This window comes from Canis lupus, chromosome 12, assembly GCF_003254725.2.
Source record: "Canis lupus dingo isolate Sandy chromosome 12, ASM325472v2, whole genome shotgun sequence".
In the NCBI taxonomy this organism is placed as follows: Eukaryota; Metazoa; Chordata; class Mammalia; order Carnivora; family Canidae; genus Canis; species Canis lupus.
The window spans coordinates 30179418-30195973 of record NC_064254.1 but is presented as its reverse complement, the minus strand read 5'-3'; the positions used below and the strand labels follow the sequence as shown (position 1 = coordinate 30195973).

General features: G+C 31.8%; 1 long non-coding RNA gene across 1 annotated transcript in view; it reads right to left on the bottom strand.

Moving 5' to 3' along the window:
• Positions 1 to 9669: 9669 nt before the first annotated feature.
• Positions 9670 to 16556, bottom strand: part of LOC112658618 (uncharacterized) — a 114135-nt gene continuing 107248 nt past the window's right edge. The window contains exon 4 of the long non-coding RNA XR_007401207.1: positions 9670 to 9767. This is a non-coding gene — a long non-coding RNA (uncharacterized LOC112658618). The remainder of the gene's footprint in view (positions 9768 to 16556) is intronic.

The following is a 16556-nucleotide window of genomic DNA, read 5'->3' as shown; positions in this document are numbered from 1 at the left end:
AGTGTCTTATCTTATTTTGGCTTAGATATTTGAATATATATTTTCTTTTACTAACTTTCATTTTACCATTCTGTTCCTGTCTTTTCAGGGTTCCCTTTCCTTTACTATGTCAGCATGCTTCATTGCCTATTCATGGTTATAGATTTTTAAGAACAGAAGCTATGTAGTCTTATCTAACAAGGATGTCACATACAAATCCATGAGTATGCTATATATAAGAAAAAGTTGGTGTCTTATTTGTCCTATTCCATTAAAAAACTAGAGCCCACCATAAATATTTAAACACTTGTGTGGTTTATTCTAGTTTACTTTTGTTTTTAAGAACCAAGGAATCCTATTTCCTAAGTAGGAACTACCTCTGGAAATATATTCTCAAGTATAGAGACCCAAACAACTACTCCTGAAGGAGTAAAGATGATAGAATGAAGATAAAGAACTTCTATCTGCCAAAACTTACTTTACTATCAAAACTCTCCACTATGCACATCTATTATTAGTGACATCTATCGTGTTCCTCCACAAAGGGGTGTGAGTAAAGGAGGAGGGCGTTAATAGGATATCCTAAATTGTGTTAGCTGATCTGTTTTTCCTTAATTTAAGCTATTATTTTTTTTCTTATATTCCAGTCCAAAAAAAATGTTTGCATAGTTGCAATTTTCCTTGTTTATAGTCATTACTTAAGGAGAAGTACTGCATGGAAAGGAGTAACCATGGCATAGTATTGAAAGTATCGATGTGTGTGCTCATACTTCAGATCTAATACTCACTAGGTAATTCCTTGGTCATGTAATTTAACCTCTTTGGGACTTTGAGACACACAGCTTATTAATTTATAACTCTAGGATAATAATAGTGCTTTCTTCATACTTTTGCAAGATTTAAGAAATTAGTACATGTAAAATACATAGGAAAGTGTCATACATAGAATGTAATCTTCATTTTGTTAGCTTATTAAAGAGACATGATTTTAAATACTATTGTCAAATTAATTATTTTTTGAAGCACAGTGTTTGAATCAGTCCTTCAAGTCCTATGTGCTTCCAAATACCTCCATAATCTGGTATATCTAACACATAAACACAACTTTCTATTTCTTGTCAAAGTAATCCTTTCCTTCTAGTCAGGTTAAGATCCCTGTTTCTGTATATATACATACATATATATATATGTATATATGTATGTATATATACAGAATATATATATTTTTAGTAAAAAAAATAATAACAAACATATATTTGGGGATTTATAATTTATAAATCCTTTCGTCATATGCTACTGCTTTCAATCATACACTCAATTTGAGATAAGCAGTCTTATATTTATTTACAATTGGAAAACAGATATTTAAAGAGGTCAGATGACTTGTTCAAAAGTACATTTCAAGTAAAGTAGTCTGGAAACAAACCTTATTTTTTTTTCTTACTTGTTCTCACTCCATTTTGGCTTATTCTGTCCTAATTGTCTGATATCCAACACCCACTATGACTTATATATCCATCTTAATCAGTGTGAAAATCTCAACTCAAAGTGTTACCCTTGAAAGATTCCACAGCTTCATGTTATATCATTTTGTTTATATTTTTAATTTTCCTGTTTCATTATAATTACTACCATGCAATATATTACTTTGATTTCAAAAAGTAAAGAAAGGGGCAGCCTGGGTGGCTTAGAGGTTTAGCGCTGCCTTCAGCCCAGGGCGTGATCCTGGAAACCAGGGATCGAGTCCCACGTCAGGTTCCCTGCATCATGGACCCAGCTTCTCCTTCTCTCTCTCTCTCTCTCTCTCTCTCTCTGTCTCTAATAAATAAGCAAAACTTTAAAAAAAGTAAAGAAAGAGATTAAAATGTTACACATTAGAAAAAGTTAAAGATGAATATTACTATTAGCTTTTATTGACTTTTTATTTTATATTAGTTGTTTAATACATGAAGTATTCATATTTAATCGAAATATGAGAGATAAGAGTAATATCCCCATATATCCTGTTCCAAGACAACTACTGCTATTAATTTGATATCTGTCTATGCTGCTTTATGAAGTTTGTTATAGTGTAGTATTATATAATATATATACATATATATTTATGTATGAACAAAAGTATTAGTGTATATACATACATGACTATTAGAGAATATATATGCATATATAATATTCACAAACACTGAGCTTCACAACAAATATATATAAGGTAAATACTATTGACTCCAAATTTTCAGATGAAGAAACAATAAAAACAGAGATTAAATAACTTCTTCCATGTCACCCAACAATTAAGTGGCAGATCTAGGATTCACTTCCAGAAGATCTAGCTCTCTTGTATTCTTTTTTTTTTTTTTATTATTCATGAGAGAGAGAGAGAGGGGCAGAGACACAGGCAGAGGGAGAAGCAGGCTCCATGCAGGGAGCCCGATGTGGGACTCGATCCCAGGTCTCCAGGATCAGATCCCGGGCTGAAGGCGGCGCTAAACCGCTGAGCCACCCGGGATGCCCCTCTCTTGTATTCTTAAACCTCATTTTATTATTCTGCCTCACTATATTGCCTGATAGAATATTACTTGGCTTCACAATCATGAGCCTTCTTAACAACCAGTATCATTCATTCTTTTAAAAGCCGCATGTTATTTAATACAAGAAAGCTATCATAATTCATTTAGATTTTTTACCAATGGATTAAAATATAAGTTGTGTACAATTAGTGCTATTATAAAAGATAAACTTATTTTCATATATTTATTGTATGCATGAGTGGGCTTTTCTCTAGTTTGTGTTAGAAAAGTGAAAGAACCAATCAGGGGCACCTGCGTGGCTCAGGGGTTGAGCATCTGCCTTTTACTCAGGTTGTGATCCCAGAATACCTGGATCGAGTCCCTGGATCAAGTCCTGCATCAGGCTCCTTGCGGGCAGCCTGCTTCTCTCTCTGCCTATGTCTCTGCCACTCTGTCTATTTTATATATAAATAAATAAAATATTTAAAATAAAATAAAACAAAAGAACTGATCATGTGGTACATGGCAAATTGTTTTCCAAAGTTGGCTATATTAATTGACACTCCCAGGGGCAATGCCCAAAGATCCTTAGGAAGAGTCATGTCTCATTACTGTTATGAAGAAATCAATTAAAATCACAGAATACTATTGACTTTTAAATATTTGGACACAACTTATATATTAATCTATATACTAACAGAGATTACACTAAACTAAGGAACAAGAGTTGTATTTAGAACCCTTTCTCCCTTAGTGACTAATGTTTATACAGAATGTTATTGCACAGAATATGAGATAGAGAGTTATGAGTGAATATGTGATAGAGAATTAGAGGTCAGTAGGGATGTTGTCTTTCCAAATATGATAAGGAGTGGAGTTGTATAAAACATGAATACAACTTTCTGAAAGCTGCATTGTTTTCATATTAATAATTTGAAAGCATTTTAGTTAAAAATGGAGATAATAGCAAAAAAAAAAATAAAGCTTAAAGAATAAATAGCTGGCTTTGAACTGGCCTTCAGAATTCTGGATACAAGATTGGCATTCTCCTAATATAGCATTTGGCACTCTTTACTGAATAAGGATCTTATCCTCAGAGGAACAGATTTTCCCTAACATTGGCTCAGGATTCTGTCTTTCTTATATGATACATATATATACACATATATACATATACATACATATATATATGGACTAATATATATATTTAGTTCATATATATGGACTAAATTATATACATATATTACATATTACATATGTTATACATATATTACATATATTATTTATTTACTTATATGTATTACATATTACATATATTATTTATTTACTTTTATGGACTATTTATATGTGTATGTAAAATATTTACCATTAAAACACTCTTGTAAATTATTTTAACAGAATATTATCAATAAAATAAGTCATATAACCAAAAATGAAAAGAACATTGAATACTATTTATTTTGTTAAATTATAGAAAGGTAAATAGAAAATCTCTAATTAAAAGTAAACTTAAAATATCTTAAAAACCAATGTTCATCTCACCTGGAGTCAGAGATATTTAAATAATTAAAAAATATAATTTCCTGTTTCTCATTTTCAACTACTTAACTATAGAATAAGAAAATAATGTATTTCTTGTTTCAATCCTCCAATCATTTACACAGTAAACACTGCTATGTTTTACAAGCTAGTGCAGAGCTTCTGATAGTGAAGGTGACTTTGGAAAGATAAATGATATATATTTCTTTTTATCATTTAACATAATTTATTTAGTATCTTTAAACAGTGAATGGTAAATGAATGGTAGTTTTAGCTACAAAATATAACTCAGAAAATTACATTATATGATTCTTAATGAGATGAAAATATAATTTGATCCTAGAAGGGTGAATTAGAAATTTTAAGATACCTTTCATTAGTAAGTAGGAATAGTAATATATAAAACCATTTGTAGAAATAGGATCTGTATACCATATGGTTGATTCAAGAGGGAAAATGTATGCCCTTGAAATACATTTTTCTTAATGCATTCAATGATTCACAATTTCATCAATAGATTAAAAACAAACATTGAAAGAAATCACCTGGTACCTAAAATATTTTGATCTTTCTTTTTGAGATACTCAATATTCTTGATCTTCCTTTGCTCTTTTTGGCTCATTTGACCTATATATAACTTTAAATAGCTCCCTGGCTGACAGACAGGCTATCTCATCATATGGTAAATGGTAATACACTCCATTACACAGTAACTTAAAAATCATAGCCCCACTGAGAAGCTGCTCCTAGAGTTTAACTACTCTCCTGGCAGATATCAGCCAATATCTAGATATATTAGCAAGGGAGACTCGACTGACCACAAAAGGATCTGGGAGGAAGTCAGGAACCTATTTCAATTCTATATAAAAACCTCTGGAAGTTCAATAGCTTAATCTATTTTTTATTGAATGCATACAAGAAAAAATAATTCAAAAGCTCCGTATCAGATAAAACCCTGCCATCAACTTTGTCCTTGATCAGTTCTCTAAAGACTCCTGACCATTCACATACTGAAGAAATTAAATACTATTAAAAGTCATATATATTTTTTTGAGATTTTACTGATTTTATATAAAAAGAGATATATATTAAATTAGCAAAAGGAATAGTAGCATCACCACATTGATTTCCTGTGTTAAAATATCAAAATACAATTTTTAATCTTATGGATTACTAATGGTATGTTATTCTTTTTTTGTCACCTAATACTTAGTGTGCAGGATCTAAATACATAATTGTGTAGCAATGCAAAAATTAACAAGATTGGAGGACAAATAAGAGAAGAATATATAATTCTTCTCTTATTCCTGCTACAGAAAAGCAGGTCAGTGGCTACAGTCTCTAGTGTGTGGACACAATACATTTCACTTAGCTGATATATAAATACTTTCTATTTTTATTTTCACTTCTAATCATGATATTTTTTAAAGCACATTTTGGAAATCAATGAGGGAATTAAGTATGGGACTTTGAATTCCTTGGAAGAAAGCTATTATACATACACACGTAGATGGGTGGATTTATAAAGAAAATTACTCTGGTCTAAAATTGCTTGAGTATTGAGCTGAACATCCTGATACTAATGTAAGTATTATCCCTGTCACTTATTATTAGTGTTAGTAGTATGGAAAAGGAGATTAGAACTCTCTCATGAGGTATATCAAAGATTTTCAGGATCTGGTCATAGAAAGATTTTCTGTATACAAATAGTAGAGACCAGAGAGAATTTTGACAATTTTCATACTCTTAATTTTTTAAAACAATTATGAAATTTCATTTCAAAATGTGCAACTGCCTAGCATTGCATCATCATTCTCATGGGCAAAGAAGTCATTATTACATCACATGCTTGAAGGGGACAGTAAGTCACAGCAAAGGATGAGAAAAGCCACTGAGAAAAAGCAAATGAAGATTGCAGTTATGTGTTCTTCTAAAAGACAAGTGACCAGTCTCCTTACCTGCACAGAAAGGGTATGGTCACCATGGAAAAAGCTAAAATTTTGAATAACTACAAAAAAATATATATCTATTTCTGTTTGTTATCTATCTATGATCTATTATCTATCTATCACCTATCTATCTATCGTCTATCTATCGTCTATCTTTCTGTCATCTACCTATCTCCCATATTCACAATTCCAAAGTGATCATTTACCTCAGTTGTTTATAATACTGGCAACTTTGTGTCTCAAAGTTCATGATTTCAACACACAAACAAAACAGCTATCATCAAAAAGAGAAAAATTCTGTCCTACTCCACAGACTAGTTTATCACTTTGCAAATGTGTAAAGCATTAGGTAAAACAAAATGAGTGAGTTTTTTTACACTTAATACTACTACTGAACAACAACAAAAAAGAAACCTGTATATTAATAATGCATTTCTTCTAGTGCACCCCAGTGTTACATGTCATTTATATAACTAGTATGATTATTAAGATACATTGTACAAATTGTGTATGCCTATGCATGTCTGGGTGTGTAGTAAGTATACACATAATTTGGATTTTCAAAATATCTGAAGTGCAGTTCAATGTGCTATTGAAAAGATAGATTCTCAAATTTAAAACAAATTCAATTATGGAAAATAAGTACTTCATGTTAAGTAAAATACACTAAAACACCAGTAAAATGTTATTCTATAGTTAAAAACTCCACCATTTATTGAACATGGAATTGACCCAGCTTTGGGGCTCCTGGGTGGCTCAGTGGTTGAGCATCTGTCTTCTCCTCAGGTTGTGATCTTGGGGTCCTAGGATCGAGTCCCACATTGGGCTCCCCATAGGGAGCCCGCCTCTCCCTCTGCCTCTCTCTCTCTCTGTCTCTCATGAATAAATAAATAAATAAAATCTTAAAAAAATATTGACCCAACTTTAAAAATTCTAGTCCAACAAGATACATTGCACCTAGAGTAACATGTTACTTCATGTTTATTTGAAAAAAATATATATATATGCAAAGAACCAAAGAACCTAATACAATTTCATTTCTTTTTACCTTATTTTGTGCATTGGTAGAATGCTTTGTAGATTACAAAGTACTTTCCCATGCATTATCTCTCTCCTTATCCTTACAAAAATAATCTTCTAAGGTGAATAGGGGAATACCATATTCCCAGTTATATAGATAATATTTTCAGGCTCTGAGAGATTAAGAAAACTCTCTAAAGTCAAACTTGTACAGAAGAGCAGAGCTAAAATTCATCATAAAACCATGATTATTGGAGGGAAATCATGCTCAATTGCATTTCAAAATGTTAGTTACACTGTTTTCCTAACTAAGGGTAAGTCATTAACTTCAGCACTATTTGATTTTATGCTTGTTCCCTCTACAGGAGAATGGGTTTTGGAGATGCAGAATCTCAAAACTTGTTAAATCTTAGTTAATCCTCATAGATTTCTGTACCATATTTGATTATTTTCTTCTCTAGGATGCATCTTCAGAACTGACACCAGTTCCCCCTGGGTGAAATGCTTACAATTTTAAGTAGTGACCAATGATCAAAATGGAAAATAAAGATAAAAAAGTAACTAAATGGAACATAACAGGGACATAGTTTTAAATATATAAAAAAAAGAAAAGTAGGATGAAAATTAAGAGGGGAACATAAATTTGGGGAATAAGAAAAGGAGAAAGGGAATTTGAGCAAAAAATAAAAAAAGACATCATAACTCTGTCATCCATTTATCACCTAATTGCCAATTTCATAGAAAAAAAATTCCTTTAAAGTAACTAATGATTGCCTATATATTGATTTCTAAGTGTCTACATTTTTATGATGTACAGCTTTCATCTAGCAGAAAGAGTAGAGGTGCTGCCATGCCATGTGTTCAGTTACATTTGAAATAATTAAATCAGCCATAAATTCATGAGTTACAACTTCTAATAGTACTTTTGTAACTGCTGCCATTGCCCTACAAATAAGAGCAAAAATAGTATGCAGCACTGATTAAAACCATTTTTACTAAGGCAGTAGTCTTATCTAACAGAAAATCACTGTATTTTTACATTTCTTTTTGAAAAACAAAAATCAAAAAAGTCTACGATAAAGTACTTCCTCACTTTCTCATTTGCTCCATACCTAAATTTCATGGGTCCACTTGGAATGTCCCTTTCCTTATTAATAATTTCTGTAGGATATGTAAATCAAATATCAATCTATAAACATATTGTCCTAAGGCATGAATATATGACTTGACATGAGTGAGACAAGTTTTTTTACATATTTCAATTTAATTGGCATTTTTTGAATGACAGTTCTGTGCTTATTAAATTATATGCCATCCTCTCCTCTGAGTTTAAAAGAGTAATACTTGGAATTCCAATGACTCACAAAGTCATTCTTCTCCTACCCCTCTGCCATGCAAATGCTCTGAAGATTTGATTGAGAATCTAGTCATTCCACCTCCTTTATTTTTTTTTAATTGGAAATTCTCATCTTTTAGTAGACAGTCTAGATTTAACATCTTTTAAAACTTTTAGGGACTCTGAAGAATAAGAAGTCATATATATGACTACTGGATGGAATAGCTTGACTTTCCTTTTTTTCACATTTTCATTTTTGCCCAACATGTAACAATGATACCCAAAAAAATGATTGTGCTCTAGTATGTTCCCTCTATTTATCACAATATTTTAGTAAAATATTTCCCAGGATTCTTCTTGCTATATCCTGTGAGTATTATTTTGGATTTGTGTGTGTACATATGTTTTGTTTTGCTACCTCCATCCTTTACCACAGTGTAAAATATTTCAGTGGGGTTTAATTGGTATTTCTCTGATATTGTGATTCTGAGCAATATTTCATGCATTTATTGGCCATTTATTTAAAAAATGCAAAGATATTCTCCTTATGTTTCTAGAAATACATTGTTTTTGCATTTACAATTACATCTATTATATTAATGATCGACTTGGAATGAGTTTTTGTGCACAGAGGAAAAAGGTTTTGCAATTCATCTTTTTCCCATATAAACACACTTTTGTTTCTCTGTCTGTATGTATCACCTATCTATCCATCCACCCACCTGTCTGCCCATCTATCTATGGAGAATGAGATTGATTTATAAGGAATTGGCTCCTATGGTTATAGCAGTTGAGGAGCCCCACATTCTGTCGTCTGGAACCTGAAAACCCAAGAAAGCCAATGATAGAATTTAGGCTGAGTCTGAAGGCTTGAGAAAGAGGGGAGCCAGTGGTGTAAACCTCAGTATGACGGTCAATTAAAATAAGATAAAAAGTCCCAGTACAAATAGTAAAGAAAGAAATAAAAGAAAGGCAGTGGAATCCTCCTTCCTCTGCCTTTTATTCTCTTCAGGGCCTCCGTGGATTGAATCATGCACAACCCCAATGGAGGGCAATCTATTTTAGGGAATAGGCTGAGTTCACCAATTCAAATGCTAATCTCATGCAGAAATACCCTAGCAGCAATAATGTTTTAATCTGGGTAATTTAACCTGGTCAAATCAACATATAATATCACCTGTCATAATTAGTATCATGTCTTCTTTAAATATTTGATAGCGTTAAGGGGTGGAATCATTTGTACTTTTGTTTTCTTAAGGAGAATAAATTATTTTACAGATTATGCTTTTTAAAAATGTCAGCCTAGGGACACCTGGGTGGCTCAGCGGTTTAGTGCTTACCTTCAGCCCAGGGCGTGATCCTGGAGTCCCACATCGGACTCCTTTCAGGGAGTCGGCTTCTCCCTCCGCCTGTGTCTCTGCCTCTCTCTGTGTGTCTCTGATGAATAAATAAATAAAATCTTTTTTAAAAAAAGTCAGCTTAATTTCACTTGCAGAATTATTTACATACTTGTGTTTTTAATATGTTTTAATATTAACTTTAATTTGGGGGATCCCGGGCAGCAGTTTAGCGCTGCCTGCAGCCCGGGGTTTGATCCTGGAGACTGAGGATCCAGTCCCACTTCGGGCTCCCTGCTTGGAGCCTGCTTCTCCCTCTGCCTGTCTCTGCCTCTCTCTCTCTCTCTGAATAAATAAATAAACAAATCTTTAAAAAATAATAATAATTAATTAGGGGGATCCCTGGGTGGTTCAGAGGTTTAGCACCTTCCTTTGGCCCAGGGTGTGATCTTGGATACCTGAGATCAAGTACCGCATGGGGCTCCCTTCATGGAGCCTGCTTCTTCCTCTGCCTTGTCTCTGCCTCTCTCTCTCTCTCTCTCTCTCTCTCTGAAAAAAAAAAAAAAAATTAAAAATAAAAAGTAAAATTGATATTTACATTTTTCCTTTTCCCTCGGATTAGCTTTGCCAGGGCCTATCAACTTCATCAAACTTCTCAAAGAGGCTTTTGACTGTTGATTTTTATCTCTCAATTACTTATTTCTATATTATTAATGTGAAATTTTATGTTTACTAATTTCTCCCTTTTACTCACTTGTATTTAATCAGCTTATCATCTATTTCTTAAGGTGGAAGTTTAGAACATTGATTTTTCATTTTTCTTCTTTGCAGTGTAGGCACTTAATCTAAAAGTATCCCATAAACAATAGTATAAATGCCAATAACAAACTTTGATATGCTTTGTTTTTATTTCCATTCAATGAAAAATATTTTTTAATTTCACTTTTAATTTGTTGGAAGACCTGAGGATGATTAAGAGAGAGGAATAAGATTGCATAGTTTCCAACTATTTTTGGTTTTTAAATAATTTTCATTATTCCCATATTAAACTACTGTGGTAAGAAAACCTATTCTAGGATTTTAGTCCTTTGAAATTCATTACAGTTATTTTATGGTCCAATTTTTAAATTATATTTGTGCATCTGTGCCTACTTGAAAACAGTGTGTATTCTTATGGGGGACCTGGGTGGCTCAGCCAATTAAGGGTCTGGCTCTTGGTTTTGGCTCAGGTCATGATTGCATGGTCATGAGATCAAGGCCTGCATTGGGCTCCATGCTGGATAGGGCGTCTGCTTATCTTCCTTTCTCTCTGTCCCCCCACATCCACTTGCTCTCTGTCTCTAAAAAAAACAAACAACAACAAGAAAACCTTAAAAAAATAGAATATGTAATCTGTCGTTGTTCACTGTAGTGTTTTCCCTCATAGTACTGTCTTAGTCTTCTATAACCTTAAAGATTGTTTCACTTAATTTATCAACTTCTAAGGTAATGACATTAAAAGATCCAAATATTTTATGTTTTTCAATGACATATTTTATTTGTATTTTTCTGTTATGTATATTTTTCTGTTATATGTTTAAAGAATTGTTGTGTGCATCTGGGTTTAGGACTGCATTATCTCCTCAATACCTTCACTGATTACTATGAAATGCCCTTCTTTATGTCTAATAATGCTGTCTTAAAATCGATTTTTCTGATATTAATAGAGCCACACCCTTTTTATATTTAGTGTTTCGATGGCATTTTTCCCCATCTTTTTACATTTACCTTTTTTTATATTTAAAGTATTTTTAAAATTTTCAAGGTGATTACACATATATAATTTAAAATTTTCCATTTTAACAAATTAAAGTGTACAATAAGTGATATAAATAATATTCCCAATGCTGTGTAAACCACCATCTCTATCTAGTTCCAAAATATTTCATTTGCTTTAAAGTAAAACTCTACTCAAGCAGTTTTTCCTTCATTCTCCCTCTTCCCTTATCCCCTAGCAAAGAATGACCTGTGTGTGGTTTATTCTGGATATTTTAGATGAATAGAATAATAAAATAAGTGACTTTTTCCATCAGGTTCTTTCTCTTAGAGAAAGAAAAGGAAAAAAAAAATTTCTTTTGCCCATATTTTACTTTTTGATGTTCTTCATTCCTTTCTGTAGATAAACACTTTCAGCTGATATAATTTCTTTTCCATTTAAACTACTTCTTTTACTATTTGTTACAGGGCAGGTCTTCTAGAGATAAATAGTCTCAGTTTTTGCCTGCTTGAAAAGGTAGGGTTTTTTGTATATATTTTGGGCTTAATTTTTACTCCTTATTAAATTCCAAATTGTCAGTAATTTTTGTTTCCTTTCAACACTTTGAAGACCTCATCCTACTGTCTTTTGGAAGCTATTTTTCTGATGATTGTTCCTCTGTGTAATGTCTTTTTCTCTGATAGCTCTTAAGATTTTCTCATTTTCTTTCAACTGTTTTATTCTGAAATGCTTGGGTGTGGTTTCCTGTGTATTTATCTTTAAGTTTCTCTGAGATTTTCTCATCTTGAAGTTTGTCTTTGGTCAATTTTAGAAAATGCTTAGCATCATCTCTTAACTAGTTTCTTCTGCCATATTACTCACTTCTTTACTTCTGAGACTCTACTAAACTTATAATCACATAACATAGGTTCCTAGAAGCCTTTATTTGATTGTTGTTGTTGATGTTGTTGTTGTTGTTGTTGTTGTTGTTGTTGTTTTGGTACTTATTTCTGTTTAGGCTTCAATTTGAATAATTTCCTTTGCAATCTCCTTGAATTCAATGTTTATATGTTATTTGTCTCTCTACTCAAATTTCCCATCTAATTATCCATACTTTTCCATTTTTTTTTTTCCTTTTAAATATTTTAAAGTATTTTACTAGATATTTCATTGCTCTTGTGTGATTATTACAGTTCCAACATCTGGACTATCTCTGGGTTTGATTCCACTAACTGAGTACTCTTTTTTGACATAGGTCAAATTCTAGCTTTTTTCTAAGTCTCATAGTTATTTATTGCATGCCAGATGTTATAAGTAGAGACTAAAATAAGCAATTCTTATCCTAGAAAAGATCAAAGAATTGATTCTGATTAAATAGATTTGGGTACTAGTCCCAACTTATTTCTTCCCTTTGGAGATTAACACTGCATGTGGTTACATTGAAGGGTTTAAATCATTCCACCACACAGCAAAATATTTATCTTCAAGCAAAGGCTGTTCCAGTCTTATGTGACACAGAACTTGAGGAAGATAAATAGCTTGTTACATCTTGCTCAACTTTTGTTTGGTAAATGCTAAATCAGGTTATTGAAAGACAGAAAGAAAAATAACCAAGTTTTTTGTTTCTTTTGTTTTGTTTTGTTTGTTTGTTTGTTTTGGTGGTGCTTGTTACTTTTAAAAAGGTTTTTAAAAGGACTTTGTTGTTGTAGATTAATTACTTCATTGAAACAAGTTTGAATAGGTAAGAATAGCAGCATGTTTGAAATTAATAAAACAGTTCTAAGTTACATATTTATTACTTTGACAAATTAGTCATTACGTAAAGTTTTAAGTGACCACATAAAAGACATTTTACTTATTATGCTGCTAGATGATTTAAATTAAATTGAGTTAATTTGTAAGAAATGTCTAAATAGAAATAATATTTCTCCACAAAACATATATTTTTTGCTTAAAAATGTCCTTTTTACTCATGTCTGCAACCTTCAAAAATATTAATTAGCATGAATGAGGGATCCCTGGGTGGCGCAGCGGTTTGGCGCCTGCCTTTGGCCCAGGGCGCGATCCTGGAGACCCAGGATCGAATCCCACATCGGGCTCCCGGTGCATGGATCCTGCTTCTCCCTTTGCCTGTGTCTCTGCCTCTCTCTCTCTCTCTGTGTGACTATCATAAATGAATAAAAATTTAAAAAAAATTAGCATGAGTGAGATTTATGTAAAATTAAAGGTGAGTAGAAATATCTGATTGCTATACTTTTCTTTCTTTCTTTCTTTTTTTTTTTTTAAGATCTTATTTACTTCTTCATGAGAGACACAGAGAGAGAGAGGCAGAGGCATCGGCAGAGGGAGAAGCAGGCTCCATGCAGGGAGCCTGATGTGGGACTCGATCCCAGGATTCCCAGATCACACCCTGAGCCAAAGGCAGATGCTCAACCACTGAGCCTCTCAGGTGCCCCAGTTGCTATACTTTCTAAACAATGCTTAATTAAACATAAGAGTAATAGTGACTAAAAAATAATATCAGAAAGCAAAAGTCAAAAAATCTGAGTCCCCCCCAAAAAAAAAAATCTGAGTCCTGGTTTAAATTATAGCAAAGTATTACTCAAGAGATAGAAAAAAATATTGTGTGGTGTGTGTGTGTGTGCATGTGTGTGTATGTTTTAATAGCTTTTGTTGATATCTCATAAAGACAGATTAGGATCTTCAAACAAAATGCTGTTGAAGAGTTTTTTAAAAAAATGTCTAAAATATATCTTTTAGAAAGTGTCACTAAACTAGCAAGATAGTGAGAATCTAAGATCACCAGACTCTATGAAACTACAATAAAGCAAGATGATCCCTCCTCAGGCAGATGAGATGACATTGGGTGCTCTGCTTTTGTTAATGCATTGCCATTTGGGTTTAGTAATCTGAAGGAGTTACAGTGCCCGGAAATAAACTAGTCTTCACCAACAAGGTAACAATGGTAAAATGGTAAAATATGCTATTGGCAAATAAATTTGCTTTTCATTCTTCACGGAATACCAATTATAGTTCCCTCAAAACCTATTCTAAAAACATAAAATCATTATTAAAATCAAAATACCATATTCATCTACATTGAAGCAAAATGGAATACATTGATTAAATAAACTTAAAATAGCATGAACAAATTATTCTTGATACACACATGTACTTTAATATTCAGTCAAATAAAATTTTTCTCAAGATTTTTTCTGAATATTTTCTTTAATAGTTTTAATATTTTTAATTCATTTTCTTCTAAGTTGCATGTTATGATTAAAAGAAAGTTCAAACTTTTTCTAAATCACTTTCCTGTCATATAAATTTTCCCTAAAGTACATGAGGTTTTGAATTAAGAAATTAGTTGTTGTTCTTGTTTTTCTAGAACTGTCAATACTTACTAAGCTCAGAACAAATTCTGCAAACTGGATATTAGTCTCAAATATATTTATGAAAATATATATATATATTCACTGACACATGGGAGTTCAGCCAAAATATTTTCACAAATAACTGTGTTTGCCTCCACTCAGAAAGCCTTTCTTCAATAAATAATTTTACAAGCCAGAATTTATCAGTAAGTTATTTTTATGATTACTGAATATTTTGCTAATTTTGCAAAATTATAGGGCTTTTCAATTTGAGTTCATCAATATTTAATATGTATTCATCTAATTAAAAATATAATATTCATAAAATAAATGTTCTAATACATTGAAATATTTGAAATATTGGATTTCAAAATTAAACCTTGTATGCTACTAATTCTCAACTTTTAATTCTATATCATTCCTTTTACAAAGATAAATTTTAATGCTTTAAGTGTTAAAAATTTCTGATTTGCAAATTTTAAGTACATTTCTGTCTATAAGTTCTTTAAATTGGTAAGAACATTATTTTTTTTCAAGATGCTCCATCAGAATTTTTGTTAACATTATCTCTGCAAAAACAAATGATTTTATCCTCAAAATTGAATTTTTAAACTATATTTATTATAGCATTGACAATAATGTTTGACATTTCGCTTTCAGCAAATAAACTTCCAAAAGATTTAGATTCTTGCTGACTACAGCTTTGTACTACAGCCTGAAGTCCAGAATTGTAATGCCTCCAGCTTTGCTTTTCTTTTTCAAGATTGCTTTGGCTACTCAGGTCTTTTGTGGTTCCATACAAATTTTAGGATTCTTTGTTCTAGTTCTGTGAAAAATGCTAATTGTATTTTGATAGGGATTGCATAGAATGAATAAATTGCATTGGGTAGTGTAGACATTTTAACAATATTTGTTCTTTCAATCCAGGAGGATGGAATGTTTTTCATTTCTTTGTGTCATCTTCAATTTCTTTCATCAGTGTTCTATAGTTTTCAGAGTGCAGATCTTTTACTTCTTTGGTTAGGTTTATTACTAGGTACCTTATGGTTTTTGGTACAATTCTAAATGGGATCAATTGTCCGATTGTTCCTTCTGCTGCATTATTGGTGTATAGAAATGCAACAGATTTCTGTATTTTGATTTTGTATCCTATGACTTTACTGAATGCATTATCAGTTCTAGCAATTTTTTGGTGGGGTCTTTCAGGTTTTCTACATAGAATATCATGTGATCCATTGGGTGAGAAAATCAAACTACTATAGGAATTTACTAACTTTCTGTCTGACACCTTGGATGACATTGATATCAAAGAATAGCATGGAAAAAAGGATTTGGTGATCCATTAAAGTAAAATATACTATTAATTTTGAGATTCAAACATATGGTGGGTATAATGTTAGCCTATAAATATTTTTCGTTTAAAATAAATTTGTTTGACATCTAAATATCATTTTTACATCTTTCCTATAAGTGTAATAGAATTATGCTAGTGCAATCAGCTGAATAATAAAAAGTTCAGTTAATGAGCTAACTGAACTCATTAACTCATTTTCCATACATATGTTTAATTTCTCTAAATTTCAAGTTGACATTCTACTATCAAAATATATGTGGGTTCTAAACACTAGTCAATATTAACTTGTTGTAAAGTATTTACAAGTTGGGATGGGTCAGGGAAAGAGAAAAACAACCAAAAAGTTGGAGTATACTTTTTAATGAAAAACATAACTATATTTAAAAAGGAAGTAAGTTGTCAGTTTTCTATTTTTCCCCAGGATTA